Source organism: Ursus arctos, unplaced genomic scaffold, assembly GCF_023065955.2.
Source record: "Ursus arctos isolate Adak ecotype North America unplaced genomic scaffold, UrsArc2.0 scaffold_9, whole genome shotgun sequence".
Classification (NCBI taxonomy): Eukaryota; Metazoa; Chordata; class Mammalia; order Carnivora; family Ursidae; genus Ursus; species Ursus arctos.
In genome coordinates this window covers 40115205-40142131 of record NW_026623111.1, presented here as the reverse complement: position 1 = coordinate 40142131, position 26927 = coordinate 40115205, and the positions used below count along the sequence as shown (strand labels likewise).

The 26927-nt window shown below is 39.3% G+C and overlaps 1 protein-coding gene across 2 annotated transcripts in view; it reads left to right on the top strand.

The window, feature by feature from the left end:
• Positions 1 to 26927, top strand: part of SCFD2 (sec1 family domain containing 2) — a 426762-nt gene that overhangs the window by 244078 nt on the left and 155757 nt on the right. The window lies entirely within an intron of this gene.

Below are 26927 nucleotides of genomic sequence, written 5' to 3'. Positions count from 1 at the left end.
CGTGAAAAGGGGATTGATTATAAGGAAAGATGGGAAAGATGGAATCCGATTGCAGGAAGTACAGCCAAGTTAAGATGAGCTAAAGCATCTCTGAGTGTGCAGTCTTATCCAGACAGCCTTGCTCTGGCAGTCTCTTGTCTTGCTTCTCTGCACACCATCTTCCTGTCCTCTTCCTGACAAATCATTATCTTTCGCTCCGCTCTTGGTTTCTGCTTCTCTATAAGCTTAATCAATGCAGAGCCTTGATTTGCCATGTAGGACTCTCTGGCTGTGGTCTACACAGTCTTACAGTTTACTTCTCCATAGCTAACTAACTCAATTTTTGCATTCCAATATCAAATTCCCAAGAAAGAGACACTTACTAGCATGGCCTATCAACTTGTTGGCCTTCCAATATCAAATTCCCAAGAAAGAGACACTTACTAGCATGGCCTATCAACTTGTTGGCCTTCCAATATCAAATTCCCAAGAAAGAGACACTTACTAGCATGGCCTATCAACTTGTTGGCCTTGGATCCACCTTATGCCAAAAAATCACTGTGTATTGAGTAGCTTTCCTGAGCTGGGTTCTGGGCTAAACACTCTATAGGTCCGTCCTATCTCATGTAATTCTCAACCATTCCATCCGCAGCTTCTCATTTAGTCCTGCATAAATAGGTACCTCACGTGGTTCTTGGGGAAGCAAAATGAGATGGTGTATGACGACACAGTACATTTCACAGAATGTGGTCTTCATTAATAAGGGCTTCATTAACATTATCTAACAATCAAAGTGGTAGGAATGAATGAAGTCTTGCTGAATTAAAGCTCTGAGGACCTGGGCTCTTATTGTGATTTTTGCCAGCAACTAAGTCTCTAAACTCATCGGTTTCTACTTCATCAGAATATAAGAAATTATTAATTTTTTTAAGTATCATAGTGGTATTATGACTGTGGTTTTGAAAGTCCTTTTAAGGAAATGTATTGAAATATTTGTGGATAACATCATGATACCTGGAATTTACTTCAAAATAATGAGGGGGATTGGTTTGAGATGGAAAAGATTGGCCATGAGTTATAATTTTTGAAACCTTGTCAGAGATTTTATTATACTATTCTTTCTATTTTTATATAGGCTTGAGACTTTTTTAAAAAAGATTTTATTTATTTATTTGACAGAGAGAGAGGCAGCGAGAGAAGGAACACCAGCAGGGGGAGTGGGAGAGGGAGAAGCAGGCTTCCCGCTGGGCAGGGAGCCCGGAGGCAGGGCTCATCCCAGAATGCTGGGATCATGACCTGAGCTGAAGGCAGATGCTTAACGACTGAGCCACCCAGGCACCCCAGGACTTTTTTTTTTTTTTTTTACTTTTTTTAAGGTTTTTAACTTAAATACCAGTTAGTTAACATACAGTGTAATATTAGTTTCAGGTGTAAAATTTAGTGACTCAACACTTCCATATACCACCCCAGTGCTCATCACAATAAGTACCCTCCTTAATCCCCATCACCTATTCACCCATCCCCCCACCCACCTCCCCTCTGGTAACCATCAGTCTGTTCTCTATAGTTAAGAGTCTTGGTTAAGTGTTTCTTGGTTTGCCTCTCTCTCTCTTTTCCCTGTGATCGTGTTTTGTTTCTTAAATTCCACATATGAGTGAAATCATATGGTATTTGTCTTTCTCTGACTGACTTATTTCGCTTAGCATTATACTCTCTAGTTCTATCCACGTCATTGCAAATGGCAAGATTTCATTCTTTTTTACGGCTGCATTATGTCCTATTGTATATATATATACCGCATCTTCTTTACCCATTCATCAGTCAGTGGACACTTGGGCTGTTTCCATAATTTGGCTATTGTAGGTAATGCTGCTATAAACATCAGGGTCCATGTCCCTTTGAATTTGCATTTTTGTATTCTTTGGGTAAATACCTAGTAGTGCAATTGCTGCGTCATAGGGTGGTTCTATTTTTAACTTTTTGAGGAGTCTCCATACTGTTTTTCAGAGTGGCTCCACCAGTCTGCATTCCCACCAAGAGTGTAAGAGTGTTCCCCTTTCTCCACATCCTCTCACCAACACCTGTTGTTGTTTGTGTTGTTGATTTTAGCCATTCTAACAGAAGTTTTCCATAATAAAGAAACAAGTAAATTGGAATAAGATCACAGAAGACTTCCCAACTCTGATTTTTTTTTATTCTGCCAATTTGAATAACATAACTCTTAGCCAGTGTTTACTCTGAAATATTTAGCTCATACAACTTGTCTTTGAGGTTTATGCAACTGATATTTTTTAATTATATATGTAATGTGAGATAACTAGAAATAATATTGACCTCCACCATCCCCTTCCCCAAATTCTCACTGTTCCTACACTAATCAGGTTATCTTTCCACACCTTTTTTCCTGTGGTCATATGAACATTTATGTACAACATAGGCTTTGATTTGTTTTTGTTTGTTTTGTTTTGTTTTGTTTTACAAAATTTGGGCTACTTATTTATCACTTAATTACCATAACATATCAAGGACATCTCCCAATAAATAGGCATGGATCTAACTTGTTCTTAAAAATAGCTGCAAAATATTCCATTGTCTATGTATGAATGGGGATATAAGTTTGATTTCTTTTATAGTGGCTTTCACTATCATAGAAACTTTTCTTTCAGTGAACAGTTCAGAAGAGCAGTCAGGGTTGGACACCAGGCCCAGCATGTTAGGGACCCAGGCTTCTTCTGATTCATTGCTTTGCCATTCCTGGGGTGTTATCTTCATCCTTCTGCTTCAGGATGGCCCACGAGCACATCACATTCTAACCAGTTAGAAGGGGGACTAGGGCAGGGGAAGGTATGACCCTTCCCTTTAATGGCCACAGCCAGAAATTACAATCATTGCCTTTATTCTCCTATGTCACAGAATTCAGTCACATAGCCACAGCCATCTCTTATTGACAGATACTTAAGTTATTTTCATCTGTTTTCTTGCCATTACAGACAATGCTATAGTAACATGCTTGTACTTAGATGCTGTGTACTTGCACTGTTATTTCAATAGGATGGGTCCCCAAAATTGAAATTGCTATAAATCTGTGTTTTTATACATTATGAAATAAAACCCTTAAAGAAAATTTATAGTTCGATTCATATTTTAGTTGATAAAGATCTCTAACTCTTGATGGCATTGCCTCATACTGAGTAATCCTATTTTGACAATGTCACCAGATTTGTTCAGCCATGTTTTGACAATTATTTGAATATTTTATTGTTTCTTTATTTATAAATATTAATGAGCAATGAAAAAAATGAAAGTTTTGCCGTTAGTGAGATTGCTGCTACAATTTAATAGAATATGAAATCCTTGAGAACTGGGGATTTTGTCTTTTTTATTCTCTGCTTTATTCCTGGCATCTAAAAGAGTATGTGACATATAATAGGCTTTCAGTACATATTTGTTGAATGAATGAAAACAGTCAATGAATGAATTTTCATTGAGGCAAATTTGAAATGATTAGAAGCACTAAGAATAGTTAATTTTAGGCTCAATTAGATACTATCCTTAATTGATTACCCATGTGTTCATTTGTTAAAGAAAAGAAAAGAAAAGGAAAGGAAAGAAAAGAAAAAAGATACAGAAAGTGCTAGAAAGATGATATTGAAGAAATGGTGGTTGAGAGAGCTCTAAGTTGTGGATTCACTGTGTCACTATAGTGTTTCAATGCTGAAAGAAATTCGTTGTATGTTGATAGGGATCTGGTCCACTATAAAATCTTCTGAAAAGAAAGGAAGGTAATTTAACTTTTTCATGACAAAATTTTAGAGAAGGTGAAGATTATTAGAGCTAGCATCACAAAATTCCCATCAGCAAGTCCTAAGTCTCAATATTAAAATTGTTCTTTTCTTAGTTATTTTGTTACTGTTTTGTCCTTGAAATTGTTTATCTTCACAAGGTCAGGCATCATGTCTGTTTGGCTTACTATGGTATCTTCATCTCCTAGCCCAGTGCCTGGCATATAGTTGGTGCCTAATAAATGTCAAATGAGTGCAAGAATGAACACTTAGGAATTTAACTTACAATATTATGTTTAATGTTTTTATGGTATCCTTTTGGTGGCAAGTGACAGAAACCCGACACAGACCCCCAACCAAAGAAACCCAACTCAGACCAACTACATGAAGAAGATGGTCTTATTAGGAGGAGACTCAGTCCAATCAAAGACTACAGAAGCCAGGGCAGCCTGAACACCTCAGGTGTTCCAAATCCAAACTCTGGTCTGGATTGCTGGCAGGAAATTCTCTTTCTCTCTCCCTCTCCATCTCTCTCTCATTCTTTGCTCTTTGTCTCTTCTTACATGAGGTTTTCTTTAAATATCTGAGTCCCTGGACTTACATCCTAGCAACTCACCCACCGGAGAAGAAATTTTGTCCCACGAGCTCCACTTTTAAAGTTGTTATGGGAGGGACACCTGGGTGGCTCAGTCAGATAAGTGTCTGACTCTTGATTTTGGCTCAGGTCACGATCGCAGGGTGGTGAGATCGAGCCCCACGTTGGGCTCTGAACTCAGTGGGGAGTCTGCTGGAGATTCTCTCTCTATTCCTCTTCCTCTGTCCTCCCACCCCTCCTCCCCCCCACTGCTTGCACACACATGCTCTTTTTCTCCCTAAAATAAATAAATAAATCTGTAAAAAAATAAATAAATAAAGTTGTTATGGGAGCACTTGGATTGGTCTGCCTGAGGTTTCATACCATTGAGGAAAACATTTATCACCAGAAGGAAGGGAGCCAGTGGTGTTAGGGAAGCATTGCACATTAAACAAAGATTTTTTTGTTTTGTTTTTTGTATTTTAAATAATTATTGCAAATTGTATTACTGTCTGGTGCTAAAAAATGTAGAAACAATTTTAACAGAATTAAGAACCTTATAATGTCTAAAATTTTGTTTAGTATTATGAGAAGAGAATCAGCCTTTTAGAACATAACTCTTACTCTTAAGTTATATATTCATATATATACTTAATTTCCCTCTATATTTTTAAGAATAATTTTTTTACAAAAGCAGGGGATGCCTGTACATGTAATATAGTCATTGGAACAGTGATAAGGGCGTGGGCTTTGGAAATATTCTCCTTGGTTATACTTTTTACTCTATTATTAACTCGGAGCTAGAGATACACGTTGAGCCTCAGTTTTGTTTGTTTATTCTTCCTTTTAAATCAATTCTGTGGGTTTTTGTTGTTTGTTTTAAAATCTATACACCGATGGGATTCAAAACAATATTTACTTCACAGGATGATTGTGAAAATCAAGAAAGATAATGGATGTGAAAAAAATTGTTAATTACCGGGTAAAAACATGATTCCCCTTGTGTCATATATGCTTTTCACTATTTATTGGCAAAAATCTTTTATGTGAGTATTTTACTGGGATTCTTACAATGAATTTAATCTTCACCAAATAGATTTGCATATATAACTAGGAATTATCAATAGTTGTAGCTCCTTTTTAAGGTAATCTGAATCATGGTCACTGATATGTCAGTGACTTCTTTTTCATAAATTCTGCTATATTACTTAAAAGATTTTTAAACAATATAAAATTTTATCTGTACTCTTCTTCTTTCATCATTTCAGATACTAATCAGGATTCTTTTTGAGAATTAATTGACTTTTGTTTTTCATAATTAATTTAATTTCAAATTAGTAAAGCCTTTCTTAGTTTAATTGAATTTTTGCTTTTAGTGCCTTTGCTTTGTACAAATCATTCCATCTTTTTATTTTTACCTCATTTTAAGTAGCACATATTGAGCAACACATAAAATGTCAAAAATTCTGATTTAATTCATTTCAAAAGTAAACAACTGATAAAATCAACTCTAAGGAAATAAACAGTTTTTAGACATTTTAATAGTTTTATTTTTGTTTTTTTTTTTGTGCATAGTCTTTGCTTATGCAGTCATTTGTAGCCATAAATGATTGGGTTATTTATTTTAATTAATGTCTACTAAGAAGTTCCTCTCCTTAGAAATAAGTCAGATGTCAACGTTAAACGCATGACCAAAAACACTCTTATTAGCTTAATCGTCAAAGTAAAAATACGACAGGATTTTTAAAAGGATTAAAAATAGTTAATTATACAGCTATAAAAACATTAATCTTGACCGACACAGAAAGATGTACATTTATATCGCTGAAGTAGAATGGAAAGTTGCAAAGCAAGTATGTCTAATATGTTTTTTAAAATATTTAAGTGTCAGGGAGAAAACTACCTCTAACAGTATCTACCAGCTATCCAACCATTTCATGGCATCTACCTTTGGATGATGGGATTAAAGGTGATTTTTACTTTCTAGAGGATTCCTTTCTGTATTGTATGGATTTTTATAATATCATGTTGCAATATTTTTATTTCCAGGGGAGGGGAAACTAACAAGCAAGCTTTTCCAATTTTGGAGAAAAGTTAGTTATAATAAAATGAATAAACTAGTTAGCATTTTTTTCACCACAGAGCTTTATCTTTAAAAGTAAAATAGTCACTTAGAAGGTAAAATTATATACCCATGACTTACTACTGCAATTTTGAAGCATAGCATTTGGGAAATTTCCCAGGAAATTTCATATATTGCTACTTCTGTTGAAGAAGCTTCTTTGCATTGCCTGTGGTGGGCTGATAGCTGCACTGAATTGCAATGAGCTATGAAAATATAGTAACTCCGTGTGAATTAGAAATTCAGTCTCCTCAATATCCTTCCCTTCAGAGTCACTGACTCAGTGTTAATGAGGATGCATACGTATTACTTATCTCAAGGTGTGAGATTAGCAGATGACTGCTGGGCAAATGAGTAAAGCTTTTGTGCACTGTGAAAGCAAGAATAAGCCAGCTATTTTAACCCAAGCCCAGGCATTCCCTTCGCTGGATTCCCTAGCGGATCCTTCAGCTGAATCTGAGCCTTAAAAATAAAGCCACTTTCTGTGCTTCTCTGTGCATACTGAGAATCTTGCCAAAGCCTTCTATGAGGTATCTGTGAATTTACCCTGGGAGAACACCACACAGTGTCCTTGGCTTCCTGTTCTAAATGATCCACTCCAATGACACACTGTAATACTACTCAAGGTAGGGAGAATGAGCTGCCAAAACCTATTTATCACTTTGCTGGCCTTGAACCGTGCACATCCGTCCAAAGTTGAACAAGGGTCATAGGAAGAGCTTTTCTTCTGTCCTGCCTTGCCAACACTAGTATCTTGTATAAAGATTAAAATAAATTGTCTAATGTTTCACTGCATTGGTTTTCCCACCCTACAAAGTGCCATTCTTTAAAGATGTGTAAGAGAGTGAATTTGGGGAAATAGATGCTAGCAGTTTCACAAACAAATATTGAACGTCCAAAACTAGGAGGCTTTGGTTAAATAGATGATGGTTATTCATAAAACGGAATATTATGCTACCACTAAAAATAATGTTGAAGAATATTTTTTTAAAGATTTTTTTTATTTATTTGAGAGAGAGAAAGGGAACATGAGTGGTGGGGAGGGATAGAGAGAGGGAGAAGCAGACTCCCTGCGGAGCAGGGAGCCTGATGTGGGGCTTAATCCCAGGACCCTGAGATCATGACCTGAGCTGAAGGCAGACACTTAACTGACTCAGCCACACAGGCACCCCAATGTTGAAGAACATTTAATAAAAATGCCAATATGTCCGAGATATTCCATTGTATGGATGTGTTTGACTAAATAACTAAAATAATATGTAGAATATTATTCCAGTTTTTTAAATTAAAAATATATACACAGGAAAAAATATAGAAAGATATACACCAATATACTTTCTGTAGTTACTGTTGAGTGAAGGGATTATGTTTGAATTTTCCTTTCCTTCTTCCTTTCCTTTCCTTTCTTTTCCTTCCCTTTTTCCTTTCCGTTTCCTTTTCCTTTTCTTTCCTTCGTTCCTTCCCTCCTTCTTTCTGTCTTACGTCAGTATTTAAATTTTCTACTGTTGAAATAAACTGTTTAAAATAAGTTAATTAGTGTTGATCCTTATCTAAAATAGAAAGTTTGCCAATTAACATGAAACAACGGGGACAGATTTTAGAGTGTTTTATTTCTGGCATTTAACTTTATATTTTAAAAAAGATAAGTTTAGAAACTGTGGAGGGGAGACAGGAGTGGTACAGGAACTCCATACTTTGTCTTTGATTTGCCTCTAACCCTAAAACTTCTCCAAAATAAAATGTATTCATTAAAATTTAAAAATCCCCTTTATACTTGCACTACTTGGCCATCTTTTATTTTCTCACCTTTACAGGTTATGTCGGTTAGCACATGTTACATTAATACTTGAGTTTTAACTAGCCATAGGGCAGTGTTTATGAGCAAGATTGTCCTGGCTGGAGTCTGGAAAGCAATGAGAGCTCACTAAGCCCTCTGAAGACTGGTAGACCTGGTACTGTGGATTTCTCCCTCTGACTGATTCCTCCTGGCCTCTTGAACCTCACACTCTGTCAACCTCCTCCCCATCCTTGTCATAGACCAAAGCAGACTCTTTACCCCCTGGATTAGCATATGAGGTGGTGATGACTCCTGTCCTTGGCCCCATCACTGTGGCTTTACTGAAAAATCAGTTCGGTGCACACGTGGGTTCCAAAAGGTTGCCACAGTGCCATTACAACTCCCTTTTTTGGTTATGATCCAGCCTCCAGAAAACCTTTATTGAAATCTAAGTATGGGGGTGCCTGGGTGGCGCAGTCGTTAAGCATCTGCCTTCGGCTCAGGGCGTGACCCCAGCATTCTGGGATCAAGCCCCACATCAGGCTCCTCCGCTAGGAGCCTGCTTCTTCCTTTCCCACTCCCCTGCTTGTGTTCCCTCTCTCGCTGGCTGTCTCTGTCAAATAAATAAATAAAATCTTTAAGAAGAAAAAAAAAAGAAATGTAAGTATGAATAGTAACTGTATTTGACCAAAAGCAACGTGTGAGGTCAAGGATGAGTAAAGCGTGTTTGAGATGAGTATAAGAGCAAGAAAGCCAAGACACATAGGACTGAGATCTCCATCCCAATCCTGTATATCTTGCTCCATGTTCCCTGTAGCCTCATGCTACAGGGAGAAGGAAGAAGGAAACCAAGTGACATTGGTGTGGGGGATACCACTATCCTGTGCTTGGCTTGGAGTAGAAACCTGGTCATGGTTTTTACCTAAACAACCAGTAGTGATGACCTTACCAACTAACTGTAATTACTTCATCCCTTTCCCTTTCATCATTTCATAAACACACATTAGCTATCTACTCTGTGCCCAGCTCTGTGCTAGGTTCTGGGGCTAACATGGTGAGAACAAACATTAATGACCCCTTTCCCTTATGAAGCTTACAGTCTAAGGGGGGAGAACTGGTCAAATAACCACACATGAAAATGCAAAGCTGCAGCTGTGACAAGTGATATGGAGGAGAGGTGCGTTTATTGGGGTCGGGGGGAGGGAGGGAGGTGAATCTAGGCAGTCAGGCAAGATAGCCACAAGGAGGTAACACTTCAGCTGAGATCTGAAGGATGAGTTGAGTGGGTGTGAGGCAGGGAGAGGGAAGGGTTTTCCAGCCAGAATGAACAGCATGTGCTGAAGCCCTACCTAATGTGGCTGTTTGGTAGGCGCTACGAGAGCCCTAAGAAAGGCCTTCAATTTTTCATATTCTGACTCCTGAACACCCCAAGGGACTCATTCAGGTGCGAGTGAATGTTCTTCTAAACCTATGATATTCATTTTTTTGTGTTTTGCTTCAGCTATAAAATTTGTTTTTACAGCTGCACTTTCTGGTACAGAATTTGAACACATGTCATAAAACAGCCGCAAGGAAAGAGCACACATACTGATTGTTCGGATTCTGATTGCTAAATGGCCGCTGTCACCCAGCAGTTATTTCGTCACCTTGATAACTATAAAATAAGCACCAAAGGTCAAGCCCTCAAATTTAGTCTGTCTTAATAACATGATTCTCATACACTTCTTAATTTTGCTTAACATCGTAGCTTTAATTTTAGGTCCAAGCTAAATTAGATTGAGCTTTGCCTGCAAGTTGTTTTCTTTGTAATTTTTTGATAAGGTAAAGAGTTTTGTCAAGCACTGTTTTTAATGCTTGAATTTAGAGAACTTCAAAGACAATTAGTCCTGGTCACAACATTCATCTGTGATTATTTTCATGGTGAAATGGTAGTATTAAATCTCCTGATGTTAAGGGAATGATTTTACTTCAAAGCACAGTTCCAGAATATTCTGTCTGGTCTTGCCACAAGTTCATGTTCCTTAAGGTTTTATTCTTCTAAGAGCTGTTCAATGAATACAGTAGGAAGAAAATGGATGAAAAACATATGGCGTTCTTGTTCAAGGGCTTGGTTGGTCATTTTCTTTCTTTAAACCTTCAGTCAGTAACCTTATTCATTTCTCCAGTGTGTAGGATGGTACTGTGCCTGAGTTAAAACTTTTGAAAAATGACAAAACATACAGTATGGTAATGGAATGGCAACAAGAAGCGTTATGTGTATTTAATTTTTTGAGTTAGAAAGACACCAAACTCTGTCTTGATAAGATATGGTAACAGAAACCAAATGGAGAGAGAGGAAATTATTATAAAATAGCTTTTTAAGACAAAAAGAATTTGGAATAGAATGGTAATGTTTTTGAATAATGTTGGCCTAAAAGATAGTGTGACATAGTTCGAAGTATGCTATTATTAATATAAATGCAGAATAACACTTAATGTCTTTAAATGTGGCCAAGTGTAGTTGAAGAAAAATAATAAACTCTGTTAGATGACCCACAGTATTATTGATGGTTTGCTAGGACAGTTTCTCAGCAGGATTGCAAAGATTTTCCGTGCTTTCTCCACATATGACATCTGACTTATTCGTACTGTAAGTGTTCTTACAGTAGGAGTATTCATTTTCTTTCCAGACTTCCCTTTTGTAGTTAGACCCAAGTTTGTCTCTGTTATCCTTTTCCCCAGGTCACTTCCCTGATCTATATCCTTGAATTAATTTATATACAGTATAAATAATCCCAGCTCATTAGAGCCATATTGAATTTATTGTGCCAACTGGTATAAGCAACCTATGACCACCTCTGGTTATGTGCCTGTCATTTGTTTTCTTTTTGTTTATTTATTTGTTTTAAAGATTTTATTTATGAGAGAGAGAGAGAGAGTGCATGAGCTGGGGGAGGGGCAGAAGCAGACTCCTTGCTGAGCAGGGAGCCTGATGTGGGACTCGATCCCAGGATCCTGGAATCATGACCTGAGCAGAAGGCAGATGCTTAACTGACCGGGCCACCCAGGTGCCCCTGTCTTTTGTGTAATAATTATTTTACTGAGATGAGTGGCTGCTAGAAGTTTCTTGCCACTCTCAAGGTATCTGCTGCCATAACTAGGGTTCTCTTCTCTCCCTTTCTCTGTGTTTTTCTTTTTGCTCTCCCCCCCCTTTTTGCCTTTTATATCTATTGGGAAAACTAATTGGTTATTTTCTAAAAAAGAAACATGTTTACGTAAGTAAGCCTCTAGAAACACTCATCCTAGTGGAAAATTGTAGATGATGCCCAAGAATATATTAATAATATTCTAAATTATAATTTATTGAGCACTTTCTATGTGCCAGGCAATAAGTTAACTACTTTACATGATTATCTAGTTAAACCTATGAAATCAGTGCCTTTTTTGTGCCTACTTTTCAAATGAGGAAATTGAAGCTCAAGTAACTTAAGAAACTTGCCCAAAAGTTTGAAAGACACCAGGTTTGAAAAAAATTCAAACCTCATAGGGGCATATTTTAACCCTGTGGTTGTTTCTTTTCCACATGAATAATGTCACACTTCATTGCATTAAGATATCTTCTGAAAGTGAGCTTATTCAATAACAGAGTCCTCACCCCCAACCATTACACCCCGCTGTCTCATGTCTGCTTTCAAAGACTTCAGCGATCTAGGACTTTCTTTTTTTCTTTTTTTAATTATGTTAAGTTAGCCACCATACAGTACATCATTAGTTTTTGATGAAGTGTTCAATGATTCATTACTCAGGACTTTCTCCTGAATTATCCTCAGAATTTTCTGAGATTGGGATAGGAAGTAAACAGTGTTGCTTGTAGTTTTGAAGATGAGGCATAAATGGGCTCAATTATGTCTTTAGGATATCTGTCCAAGTAATAAATCCCTCCCTCCATTTATAATTTCTAAAAGTTCATTTGTATTACCAGGATATTGTTAGAAGTTTCTTTAATAACAGCTTTCCATTGCATTCAAATCTTTGATCAAAAACGGATGTGTTGGGAGCTATTGCCGAAAGAAGGTAAACTTGAGCTAACACTGATGTTTTATCTAAAGAACTTCTTAAGGAAGGAGGGAGAGGGAGGATGCGATTGCAATTTGCCTCAGAATTAGCCACAAATGGTAGAAGGTCCAGGATAGATTGCCGATGCCTTGAGCTTAGCTAAAATAAAATTTTGATAAGCAGAGAATTTGCCACAGGCGCCCTTGTCCAAGAACGACTTCTATTCATCTGGGGTGGTCATAGAGGTTAATTTAATCAAGTAAATCTAATTTTAGTGATTAAGGAAGTCATTTGGGATGAAGAGACCTTGAATAAATTCTGAGCACCTTCATCAAATAACAGCGAATCTTATTTAAGTTATGTAGTGGTCTCCCCTTGAGAGATAAGCGGTAATGTCCTAGAATGAGACAGACTTGGATTTGGAGCCTAACTTCCCTGTTGATCAGGTTTGAGACTTTGGGCAAATAATTTCACCTCTCTGAACTTTACTTTTTTTTTTTTAATCTGTTAAAGGATAAGGATCATGAAGTGGATTTATGAACATGAGATCAGACCCCTCTCCTTTGTTTTGTTTGTTTGTTTGTTTCTTTATAAAATGGGAATTATTTTAAATGTATTGTACAGTACCTTTTCTCTAAGAAACTATGCCTCTCTTTCTAGCTCTGAAGAATCATTGCACTGGGGGAGAAATTGCATACAGAATAATTGCTCTGAGTTTTTGTTAAATTAGGGCTTCTAATACAAAGATTGATTTTGCAGTTTTATACTTTGAAAGTTGAAAGTCATAAAATCAGTATTTATAAATAAGTTATGAGTAAAGTCTAACAAAAACATTATTCCAAATACTATTTCCAGTTGTCTAGAAGATGAAATTTCTGAATTAATTCTCACTGTCTTATTAAGAAGTATGTGTTAAGCTCCTATGATTATATGCAGGACTTTGTCTTATGTCTTTTAAGTGTGAACATGTATTTTTATAAACAAAGCTTCCATTTTGTCATCTCAATGTGTAAAGCACTCGGAATACTACTAGATGAATGGTTCGTTTTGGTAGGCCAAACTCCTTGCACATTTGTAATGGTGTTTTCATATCACCACGCGTCTGTTATATGATGTGTGTTCCATGTGATGATTAGCAGTCTTGTTACTCAAGAGACTAAGTTCCCGGAGTGTACTCAAAAACCAGGTTTCCTTGTGTCTAATCATACATCTCCTCTCGCTTGAAACGAGAATACTTTCTTTTACTGTGTGTCCCAGTTGAATCATCATTTTTTCCCTGCTATTACATTTATATCGTGGTAGGAGAAAAGCTGATATATTTTAATAAGTTTTTAAAACATAGGTAGAGGGGCACGTGGGTGGTTCACTTGGTTAAGAATCTGCCTTTGGCTCAGGTCATGATCTCAGGGTCCTGGGATCGAATCCCGTATCGAGCTCCCTGCTTAGCGGGGAGTCTGCTTCTCCCTCTCTCTCTACCTCTCCCCCCAACTCATGTGCTCTCTCTCTCTCTCTCCCCACCCCCGTCTCTCAAATAAATAAATAAAATCTTAAAAAAAAATAGGTAGGAAGAGCTCTTGATTTTGGGTATCAATCGGAATACCCTTCTTCCTGTTCCTCAGTTCCCCAACTGATTAGAAATTATATTTTTGCTACTAGATATACATGTTATAATACACAAAAAATACCTACCATTCCTTGTATGGTTCTCTGATAACTAGGATTTGAGTTGAAAGAGAAATGCAGAGGAAAATTTCCAAATCAGCTACTGTGTACAATAGAACTAAGTGGGCTGATAGAAGCCAAGATAATTCTTCCATGAGAGAGAACTACTCCTGCTACTACTACTACTACCATCATTATTATGTCATGTGTCATATCTTATAATTACAATAATAATATGTATTTTTTAAGTCTCCTAATAGCAAACGTCCCTGGACTAAAGGCTTATGCCACATCTGGATGTAATAACATCAGGCCAGCTGGCTCTGTCACCCATCTGTCCCACTGTGGGTTTGGCAAAAGTGACTGATGGTTTCTCTTGTATCCTTGTCTACTAGTATCGCATTTCCTTTCTGAGTGTAGAGGAAGGACTGAGTAAAGCAATCAGATTTGCATAATGGAAATAGGAGGCCATATTGCCTTTATGAGAATTTCGTGTGACACACCTCCCCAGGGAAGAAGTCCTTAAAAACTACCATCTGATCTCCCAGCCCCGAAGCACTTCACACATAGAGGTTATTTTCCAAATGAATAAATAACACAACCCCAGTGAGCAGAAGCCTGCCCTAAAGGAGCCCACAATGTAAAGACAACAGAAGGCAGAACCACGGGCTCTCATCCACATCCCATCATCCTCTTAACAGCCTCACTGATGTGTATTTCCCATTCCTCATTTGCGCCTAAAATGCCTTCTATTCTATAAAGTAGAAGGTTCCTAAGACAGGAGCGGACTGGTATTCCTAGTGGTTTAGAGCAGGGGCTCTGGAGACAGACAACCTGGGTCCAAATCCCAGCTCTCCCACATACCAGAAGTCTAACCTTGGACAAGTCATTCCATGTATCGTCGTGAGAACTTGCTCAGAAAACAAGCGGAAAACACTTAGAAACGGGCAGAGAGTAGGAGCTCAATAAATATTAGCCATCAGTACTGGCAGTGCCAAAGTGTGGGAGTTGACCTTTGTGTTTTCCTCACTGGTGGATGTTCAGAAGTCAAGAAAGGCCGAATGTTTTATAAGCTTTTAGCACATTTAAAATAGAGAAGTGTCAAAACAGTCCTATAAAAATGATGGCATGTTTTAAATATTGATATTTCTATTATATTTTATTAGGAAACAGTTAATGTTTTTAACCCAAAATATAATGCAGTGTATTTTTGCTACTCCCAAAATCATTACAGGATAAATTCTGAATTCATAGTTTACTCTAGGTGTTATGACCCAATAAGGCAGCAATTCTTGAACTTTATGGTCTTTCAGGACCTTTTTACATTCTTATAAATAATTCAGAAACCCCAAAGAGCTTTGTTTATATAAGTTTTATCTGTTAGAAATTAAACTGGACAATAATAAACCCATTACCTGTTAACACATAACATATCTTTATAAAAATAACTATATTTTCAATAACAAATTGTATATAAATAATGAATGGCATTATTTTAAATTTTTACAGATTTATTTTGATGTCTTGCTCAATAAAAAGCAAGTCGGTTCTCCTATCTCCTTTCATGTTCATTCTGTTGCATTATCACATCAGGTAGCCACTGTGCGCTCATAAGACAATGAAAATGAAAAAGATAAATTACGTATCATGCCACATATCCACATTTTGAGGCCCTTCATAGCTCAGAGGCTGCACCAAATGGCCCTCCAAGTAGCCCTGCGACAGCTTTGGATAATACAGAGCACAGTAATTTTTTCACAGAGGAAGTGAAATTACCTGGGCTTCTATTTCCTTATACTCTGACCTAACTCTACAACATTTTTTTTTAATTTAAAAAATTTGTTCTTCATTAATTCACTGAACAGGGCATATTGTCTTGGTCTAAGTATTATGGGGGGAAATGGGGCTCATTTTTTTAAAGATCTTATTTATTTGAGAGTGGGAGAGAGTGAGAGCGGGAGGGGCAGAGGGAGAGGGAGAACACCCCGCTGAGCAGGGAGCCCTACATGGGGCTCGATCCCAGGACCCTGAGATCATGACCTGAGCCGAAGGCAGATGCCTAACCTACTGAGCCACCCAGACGCCCCAGAAACTCATTTGAAATAATTATTTTTCTGGATCTCAGTGTCCCCATTTGTAAACAAAAGAGAAAATTGGGCTAAGTGAGCCCAAGAATCCTTTTGGTGTGATGTTCTGTTTTTCTCACTTAAAGTAAAAAAGATTTTCATTAAAGTGGAAGAAAGAGCTTGCTTTATGTGTCTCGTTACTATAGACCTAGGGATTTCTTACTGCATACAATTTCAGCTTACCAAATTGCAAGGAGCAATAAGTTTGTTCTGAGAATTCCTGCAGTGATCACACTCAGTCCTCTGCCATGTCAAGGAGTCTTGAACTGAGTTACATTGCACTGAATTGGTTTTTTGAAACTCGGCTATATGGAAGAAGGGGCTTGCAGATTACACCCTCCTAGCCCATCAGGAAAAAGAAAGCAAGATTTTACCAAAAGGCATTTGCAAACTGGAGGTGAGCAAACGGGGCTCTGCTTGGTTTATAAGTTAGTGTGTAAGTGATCAGGCAGGCTCTGAAGTCTGACACAACCAGGACCCACATGAACTCCCACTCAGCCACTTGGTACTCACAGGACCTCTGAGAGTTCCCATCTCTGAGCCTCCGTTTCCTCATCTCTAAAATGCCTACTTCATGTGATTGCCGTGAAGATTGGACTAGAGAAGACACTGTTGTGCTAGGCCCATGGTTGTTCCAAATGGTGGCTCTGTTCTTTACTGGGTTTCTTCATCTGTAGAATGGAGCTGATGACACCTTCCTTTCACAGTTGTGGGAGGATTTAACCAGCACAAGGCCTAGCATATACTAAGAGTTCAATTGATAATAATAATACATAATTTATTATTATGTAATAGTATATAAATTGTATAATGGATTTTATATTATATAATTAAAATTACATAAATTGTATTAGAATTCCTATAATTTCTATAATACATAATTATATATTATTATTACTCTATTTATACAAGTATTCTGAAACATCTGTTATACTATCGTGTACTGTACAAAAGACATTTTATTTACCAGTTTGTGTGTGTGTGTGTTTGGGCAGGTGAATCCCCAAACTGGTGGTAGATGAGATTCCAGACATGGGCTAAGAGAAGGTAAAGCTATAATATAGGTCCCAGGGTGGTCTAGTGGACTCTCAAGGCTGGACAGTCCCCTCCAAGTATCTGTTGCTGCTCAGCTGCATTTTCCTGCAGGGAGCTGAGGCTGGTCATGGATTGACTGTTTGGTTTCCTTGAGAAAAAGGAACATCTGTCTTCTCCCTTGTGTGCCCCACCCCCACCCGCTGCCTTCCTGTCTGCGGCTATCTACTAGGCACTACTTCCCCCCACTCTTTCTCCACTCACCTCCCACTCACCTCCAGAAGTACCTCAAGTCTTCATTCTGCTCCATCTGCCTACCAAGTGAATGCTCAACAAGATTACCTAGAAATTCTTTATAGTGGCAAATATTTTGCAGTTGTTACCATGTGAATAATTTATTCAACAGTAGGTGAATGACATGTAAAGACATTGGGACGACATTTTGCCAAAGGAGTATATCCTTTACTCTGTTCTGGAAATGTTAAAACAAATTAACAAAAAAAGACCCACCAATTCAATTGATTGAACAAAATCTTCCTCAGGATTGCTTAGGGAGTTCTGTTTTCATCCAATAAACTATGTATTTCTATGGTAACAATCTGGAAACTGGTGTCCTTCGTTCTAGGAAATGTTCTTATATTATTGCTTTGATACTTGGCACATGTTTTGGGGGGGACCTCTTAACTGTTCACGTATTGAACCTGAAATGATTCTCTAAGGATTTTTTTCTTTGCTATTTTCCACTTCATTTCCCTTTTTTTTCTAGGTGTAAGATTACTTCAACTTTATCTTTCAACACTTCTTTTGGTTTTTCAAATTATTTCTGTTATCATTTTGAACTTAGGAGAGCTCTTTCTTATTCTCTGAATGTTTTAAGGCATCCTGTTCTTATTACATTGATTCAATTCTCTCTCTGAAGGTAATTCTTACCATTTTGGTAATCCCCTGCACCATTTGTATATCCTCTGAATTTCTTGATTCTGTTTTTTTGATCTCTGTTTTTATGTTGGAGGCTTGTCTTAGGTGTCTGGTGACCTTATCCATCTTTAAGAGTGACGCACTAGATGGATCTGTGCATGGGTGGGACTGCTCGTCGTACCCGGTGGGCCTCACCACGTAGCAAACAAGCCCCTCCACCTAAATACCAGTATCTGTGGGCCTTTTCTCTCGGGTTGGTCCGTTTCTCCAGAGAGGACTCTGCCAGCCCAAGACTTCTTAGGTCTGTAGTCTAAGACCTACTTTTTTGTATTTATAATGTTTTTTTTTTTTTTTACCAAGAGCAATCCAGGTATGTTTAATCATGTTATTGCTGTTGCAGGTGTCTTGAGGGATTATTTATACTCACCACTAACTTGAAATACAGCACTTTGGGACCTAACACCAGATCTTACTATTTTATATGACAATAAAAAAACACATCTATCACAATTTTTGTCCATTTGGGGAATTGTATTTCAATATAATTAGTTTTCTTAGCAATCTTATGTATTTTATTTTGTGCATTCAAAAACATCATTCTGCAAATGGTTCCATAGGCTTCCCCAGACTGCCGGAGGTGCCTGTGGCACACAGACACACCCAGAATGGTCGAGAATTCCCTTGTAGCAGAAAGAAAGAAAAAGAAAAGAAAAGAAAAGAAAAGAAAAGAAAAGAAAAGAAAAGAAAGAAAGAAAGAAAGAAAGAAAGAAGAAAGAAAGAAAGAAGGAAAGAAAGAAAGAGAAAGAAAGGAAGGAAGGAAGGAAGGGAAAGGAAGGAAAGAAAAGAAAAGAAAAGAAAAGAAAAGAAAAAAGAAAAGAAAAGAAAAGAAAAGAAAAGAAACCGGATTTTCTTTCAGTTGTCTTTCCGAAGATTTCAGCCTCACTGCTAGCATTCCCAGAGCTGCTGAGAGAAAGAGGGGTGAGCTGAGTATCACCTTTCAGTGAGAGCCTCACCCTTTGCTATTTTTGGTGTCCCGGGTTTTGGGGGTTCTCCATTTCATTTTATCCAAGATTAAGCTCCTTCTCCTTGGAGGCAAGGGAGAGATCCATCACCTCGCTGGGGTTGATCTGTGGAAGATAGCTGATAGTCTTAACTTTCAGACACTTAACCTCCACTACCACTTACCTCCACTCTACACTTGCAGCGGCTCCTGGTACCCCAACTCCAGAGTGTTTCTGAGGTGTTGTGGCCGAATGGCACGTTACTCAAAGGTCTTCTCACCATGTGCTTTTTGATCTTGCATCAGGTTCATCTCCTGTCCTATTTTCTTGTCCTGGTGGGTTAGTACCTTCTTTAGTGGTTTCCTGTCAGTTTTGGAAGCTCATGGCACAGGCCAATATAAACTTGTATATTCAATCTTCCACATTTAACTGAAAGTTCTCAACAGTTGTTTCTTAAGCAACTGATAAAGAGTGCAGACTCAGAGATCCGAGCCAAAGGATTCGTGAAGGGCAGCGTGTGAGGGGCAATCTTGTGTTCCTTTTTGACAATAGTTTTGAACTTGGACTGCAAATTGGAATCACCTGAGGAATTTTTAAACTCTTGGTGCCTGATCCCACCTTGAGAGATTCTAATGTAAGCCTAGGGCACGGCCTGGGAATAACAATTTTTAAAACTCTCCAGGTGACGGTAATGTGCAGCCAGTCCACCGTTAATACAGGCTTTGGTCCTGAAATCCTGCATATATTTAAAAAAGCCATTTTCCCTGGGACATTATGTGTATTTGAACTGAAGACACAGCTCTCTATGTGGTTGTCTGACTGACTCGAATATTAAAAACATACATTATTTTTGCTTTACTAAATGTAAGGGCAATTCATATCTTTTCTTAAGATAAATGAATCTCCTCTACCCTCCAAAATTATGTGAAAACATACTAATAAAGATTACTTATAAACGAAATAAGTCTCTATTATTTAAATAATCTATTTAATAGCATGGAATACTAAAACTACTCTGTCTTAGCATTATTTAAAGTAAACTTCAGATTAATCATATTTGTAACTAGATTTGTAGTTAACTAAGCTAGTGATAAATTCAACTGCCCGTTGAAGAGTCAGATTATGTGTGATCGCATTAGTGACACTGGGCAGTTAGGTGCTGAGGGTGGGGAAGAGAAGCCCTTTGCTTGAATTTCAGAGATGGCTTGTAGGGAGCGCTGAGTACATCTCGACCCGCTAAGCTGCCTCCACTCTGCACGCTGGGCTCAAGTTCCTGCTAGTCTCTGCACTGCCACTCAGCTGCTGTTTATTAGTGTTGATGACTTTCTGGCTGCAAACACAACACAAGGTATATATGACGTCATTTTTATGCTCTACCACATTGGGAAACTAACGAGAGGCCTCAAGTACGTCCCTCTCAGCCTTGAATGGCCCATGCCTTGTTCCTGCTTTAACAAGCTTTAATTCTGCTTTAATTCCTCTTCCCCTTTCTTCACTGTGTTCCAATAAATGCAAGGATCTAGAACTAAAGGAGACAGAGGGATGTATAGAAACGTTAATTATTAGTGGCTAACGAGAGTTCTTTACTAGAGCAGCTGAACAATTAGAAACACAGTGTATTATGGAAGATCGTCTCTCTTGGAGGGAGTCATGATAGTTCACACTACTTGGGAGTGTTCAAATTGCATTTCATGTGTGATTGTGCAGTTTAACTGAATAATATTTAGAAAAAAGTATTAAATATCAGCCTCTGCGTTGTGGATAAAACAGAATCAGCACTTTTCTATAAAATCTGCTCTTTTTCCTTTGCTTAAGTCCAAAGCTGTCATTCTCTGAGGGCCAAAAAATACATTTCACGTTAACATTTTAGAGATGTCGATGGGGTCCATTCTAAACTGTGGCTGAGGCTGAATGCTCAGGATTTGCCATAAGAATGGACATCCCCTGGGTCCTCACCTGAGGTCATTAAATTGATTTAGTCTAGGCCCACTGGTTGTATTTTAATGCAGCTTAGCTGTAAAAATACAAGGCCCCTTTGTGTAAGACAGGCAGTGCATTGTTATTTTTCTAGGCCTGTCAATGTAAAAAATGTGTCTGTTTGCCTTCCCTTATGACCTGAAGAAAAAAAATTTTTTTAGCTATATTACAGAGTAGCAGGACACCCTGGAAATGTTGGTTTTGGAAGGTACCTTGAAGAATAACATAAAAAATCTGGCAACATAATTTGATAAAGGTGCCAGGGATACACATGTTCATTTGGGGGTACTTCATTACCCTTTCTTTTTAGTTAAGTACCAGGACTAGGAGTGAACCACATTAAGAGTCTCTAAGAGGCTGGTGGTTCTTCTGATGGTGGTCTGCTCTGGCTGGATAAGTTATTTTCACCATAGCCAGCCAAGCAAAGGGGCACATGCTCCGATATCCAGAACCCTAGGAAACCACACTAAATATACTGTGCCCAACATTTACCCAAAATAAAGCAGATGGCATTCGACTTGCTGAGGCATTTGGCATACTTTGTTGTGGATTGTTGCAGGACGCATGTGTCTGTCAGAAGATTCTGTTGAGTCCTGGTGTTTTCTTTTTCCTCCCCACCCCCCCCGCCGCCTTTTGCTTCTTGGCACGGAGACATCGGTAGCCATTTCTTTAGATAGGTCTTCTTGTGGGTTCTTCTAGGGTGGTTCTGTTTTATCCTAGTAGGTATTGAGTTGAATACCTTACAGGAAATTGCCACCCGGTTTCATATGTGGTTTTGTAACAGGCGTATTTTTAGGCTACTTTCCAAACCTCTGGGACTCCCAGCTATTCTTTCCCAAGGGTCAGTCTCCAGCTGTGGATGTTTCAATGCTACAAGTGACCCAGTGGAGAGAGGCCTTGTCACTTTTCTGTCAATCACCATGCCATGGTGTGGCCTCTGAGGTGCTATTATTCAGAGTGTCATTGATCCCAGTCCACTGCCACAGGCTCTGGATTTTGCAGGCATCAATTAGAATCTGAACTCTGCCACATCCTGCTGTGTGACCACCAGCAAGCTACTTGACATCTCGGACCATCAGCTTCCTGATATGTAAAATGGAGGTTAGCAGTAGACCTTCAAGGGTTCTTGAAGGTTCAAAGATTAATCTTTGAAAATCTTGCTTCAAAGATTAAATCCGATCATGAATGCAAAGTGCCTCATAGATGGTGAGTGTTCAATAAATAGGAGATACTGGGGCTCCTGGGTGGCTCAGTCAGTTAAGCGTCTGCCTTCGGCTCAGGTCATGATTCCAGGGTCCTGGGATTGAGCCCTGCATTGGGCTCTCCGCTTAGTGGGGAGCCTGCTTCTCCCTCTCCCTGCCACTCCCCTTGCTTGTGCTTTCTCTCTCTCTCAAATAAATGAAGAAAATCTTTAAAAAAAAATAAAAACAAATATGAGATCCCATAATTAGGTGTTATTGCTGCTATGACTCTGAATATCCTGACCTTAACCCATGCCCTATGCCCACGAACAGAAGCCCCTAAATTATCATCACTGCCACTTTTCTCCCCTTAGTCTGTTAGGTTTAACTTTTTAATGTTGGACTTAAACAAAAGGCCTCATTTTTGATGACCAAGCTGTTCCTTGTGATCCGTGACTCCACCTATCTCTGGCTTCTTACACCCTAAAAGGCTTTTGTTTCTTTGAAATAGCATTGGTTAAACGTCCTCTTGTTCTTTGCTACCCATTAGAGGCATTCCTGTATATTTTTCAGTTCAAGCTCAACAAATACTTACGAGGGAGCTTCCGTGTGACAGGCGCCACGCCAGGAGGTCAGGAGGCAGAACTGATGAAGGCATGATTCTTGCCCTCGAGGGGCCTTAAATTTAGTGGGTCAACAGACATGTAAAAAGTCAACTAAAATACAAAATGATTATTTGTCAGAACTTACAGTAGAGATGAAAAATAGGGTACCACAGAGCAGATGCTGCTGACTCAGCCCCAGGAAGGCCAGGGAGTCTTCGCCAAGGGGGAAGAGGGGGATGCCGGGTAGATAGCCGGCTGATTCCTCTCTGGGCAGGGGAACAGCAGAGGCAGAAGCCTGGCAGTGAGCAGTCGAATGGTACAGTTAGGGGGAGTTTCAGGAGAACCATGTGACCAGAGCACATCCTGCCACAGCCCCATGTGGAGCACTGGGACTGAGACAAGAGCGTCTGCAGGTGTGGGGGAGGGCGAGACGACAAAGAGCTCTGTATCTCTTCCTGAAGAGTGTAGACCTGGTCCTAGAGATGGTGGTGGAGCCGGTGTGGGGTTTTCAGCAGTGAGCTCCCTGTTTTATTTGTCGTTCCAGTACTACTTGCATAGAGTAGAGTGCATGAGCCGGAGGTCCGTGGCCTCATGAATTTTGCATGTGTGTGCACCTGCAGGTCCACACAGCGGGTCCAGCAGCCGCCTCGGCCTCGCACGGCTTTCCCTCAGTCCTCCGAGAGGTAACCAGCATTCTGGCATCTTCCACCATACGTCAGTTTGGCTGCTGTTGAGCTTCGCATAGCTGGATTTGCACAGTACGCGCTCTCTTGTGTCTAGAGCCCCTCAGTCAGCACTGTGTGGGCGAGAGCCGTCCGTGCTGTTGCGTACAGCAGTTGTCTGTTCCCGTTTGAATGCTGTGTGGTGTTGCATGGTACGGAAATGCCTGTGCACTTATTTGTGACTACTGATTTTGTTCCTGAAAAAAATCACCTGAAAATGGACCAAGAATGAACTCCTTCTCCACTTTCATTTTGCCCTTTTTACAAAATGATCATTTACAAAAGTCTTAATTACCAGTTGGCCTTTAACTTGGGGCCGTCCCACTATCCCACCTGAAGGACCAAGGATCTGTCCGTAGCTGGAACAGTAAGACCTTGAACATCTCAAATGAGCATTGGCTCAAATGGGTTCTAGTTCATAATGCATGGTCTTTATTTTCTCTTTACTCTTTATTGCCTCCCATGACCTTCCACCTCATCAGTTAACAACTGATGATTGAGAACTTACTATGTACCAGCCATCAGTACACGTGGAGTTGTACGTGAAGTACACTAGAAGTTTCTAATGAGCGATCAGTTAAGATTCTACCCTAATCTGGAGGGTTGGAAAGCGCTTTCCTAAAGAAATGACAGTTGATCTGAGAACTGAAGGAAGAGTAGGAGTTAGCCAGGAGAAAGGAGGGGGAGCAGCATATGCAAAGACCCTAACATGGGAAGAAACTCTCAGAGTCCCAGAATCTAAAAGAAGGCTGGCGTACCTGGCATGAAGAGGGAAGGGGGAAAGGGCGACAGACTTGGAGCGGGAGATATATATAGTGACCCAATCCTGTGGGAGCTTGTGGTCCCTTAAGGATCTTGGATGTTATTATAAAGGCAATGTAAAGCCTTTGAAAGGTTTTAAGAAGGGCGGTGATATGAGCTCTGTTTTTGCATTTTTTAAATAATTAGATTCCTGGAACACTTTCATAAAAAGAAAGGGGGCCTACTGCCAAGTGTCTACCTGACTTATAGGTCCAGGCCCTATAGGACAATTAGTTGTAATGGAGGGACCAGTCACTGTTCTTTGATGGCCTCTTCCCATTTCCAACACATTTAGGTCTCTTCTGTATGTTTTTTTCTTCCTTGCATCCTAGACTTCCCGAACTGCCTTCCTTTGACCTAGATGTGAGGGGAAGTGCTCAGCAGCACTAATTTTAAACTCCTTACTTCTTCTTTCATTGACATCTTCTTTCAAAGGTGGCACTTCAGGATCTTAACTTTAGTGGGGAGAACACTTTGCTACATCACTAGTCCACCTCAGTGTCATTAGCTTTACTCCATATCTGGACTGAGGAACAGTTTAGTGATGTAAGCAATTGTATTCATCAGAGTCATTAACCCTTGCCACTGTAATTAAAAACAAACAAACCCGAAACACATTCCCATGACTTATTCATTAGGGGATGTAGTCAGTGGTATTGTAATAGCATCGTCTGGTGACGGGGTAGCTACAGGTCTGGTGAGCATACATACTATATGGAGTTGAATCACCGTGTTGTACACCTGAAGCCAATGTAACATTGTGTGTCAACTGTACTCAAATGAAACCAATTTTTAAAAAATAAAAAATGTAAAAACCCAAATCAGAGTGGCATAAGCTAAGTATTCATTTTCTCACTCAAGCCAGGCCCAGTATAGTGGTGGTCCCCCTCATCCAAGAAGAAACTCGGAGCCCTGGCTTCCTTCCCCTAGGTGATTCCCCGGAGTCTCAGACAGAGTCCTTAGCTTCCATCCACACTGCTGGGGAAAAGAGTGCTCCAGAAGATTGTGTGGGATGTGATGTTGCTAGTCCTGAAAGGGGCAACCATCTGTCTGCACACGTCCATTGGCCAGAGCATGGTCACAGGCCCCCAGAACCCAGCTAGCAGGAAGGGAGGCTGAGAAATGCCCCCGAGTGCCAGGAAGGCAAGATATAAGAAGTCAGCATCTAGCCAGTCTGCTACAGTGGTAGAAATTTTGCCACTTTTTGTAAATAACATTTATTCATCCTCTTAGTCGCCAAGTGTCATGAGTACTGCACTGTGCCAGGCTCTAGGAATACACTGGGGAGCAGGATGGCCGGTGGTTTCTGCTTCGTGGGGCTAGTGGTTTAACCAAGAGACAGACAGAAATAAAACAATCACACAAATGGGTATTTAATTATAACATTGTAATAAGGGCTGTGAAGGAAAATAGCCTGATGTTATGAGAGAGCACATACTGGAAGAGACGTGCCCTAGTCGAGGAGAGTTTGGAGAGGGCCCCTCCAAGGAGGAGGAAGTTAAGGGGCCACCTGGCAAATGACAGGAAGTGGAGAGAGAGGAAAAAATGGGCAGGTTTCAGAGGGAGCAGGAAGGGGCGCTGGCAGTTCCAGGAACTGAAGGAGGCATAGCTGAAGCCCAAAGAGAATGGAGAGATAGGAGCCAGATGATTCAGGTCCTTGTGGGCCATGAAAAGAAAACAGCTGGGGAAATAAAGCAGTAGGAAGCCATTGAAGGATTTTCAGCCTCGGAATAACATGATCATATCTGTGTTTTGTAAAACACCGGCCTCAATGTGGAGAATGGACTGGAATGAGGCCAGAGATGGTGTTGGCAATCAGGAGCATTATCTGTGTGGTTTTTTCCTGGTTTCTGTTCTTCCTTCAAGCCTCCCACCACTGTATGTAAAACTATCAGGCTCCAATGGGAGGGCTGTAATTTTCAGTTCCAGACATGGAGATGTTATCTATATTATTGAAGTAGAATAATCTAATCCAATTCTGAGCTCTTTGTCATCTTGAAATATTCCTCATGGCCTCTAGTGTCTGCTCGATTCAGTTAATCATGTCAGCTATGTAGCCAGACTGTTGCCGGCGACGTTTGCCGCCACTTAATCTGGAGTTGGTAGAAAGCTGTGTGGGTGACTTCTCTGTCTGCCATTTTGAAAATATCTAAGCAACACATCATTTGTCCAGTGTTGTTGGGGAAAAGCTATCCCCCATAAGATCTTGCTTCTCTTAACTACTTGGAGTTGTTTTTAAGACTTTAAATTTTTTTCTGATTTCAAAAGTGAACATAGAAACATTGTTAAAGACAGAGCTTTAAAGGAAAAAATTCCCTTAACTCCACCATGTGACGTTTTTACTTTTGAGTATCACATGATAGTATTTGTGGACTTGTGTGCATATATCAAAATATTTTGTTGGGTTTTTTTTTCTTTTTTCTTTTTTTTTTTTTAACCTCAAAACAGTATCTTCTGGTCTATAGCAGAAGTAAATAAATACTTGTTGGCTGAGTCAAAGAACAGATGAATGAGTACGTGTTAATTGAAGAAATTTTTTAAAAAGCTGAAAAACTACAAGAAAAAAATTAGAATGATCTAAAATAAACTCAACAACAACAACAAAAGAACCCATAATCCCTCCCCTGAAAGAC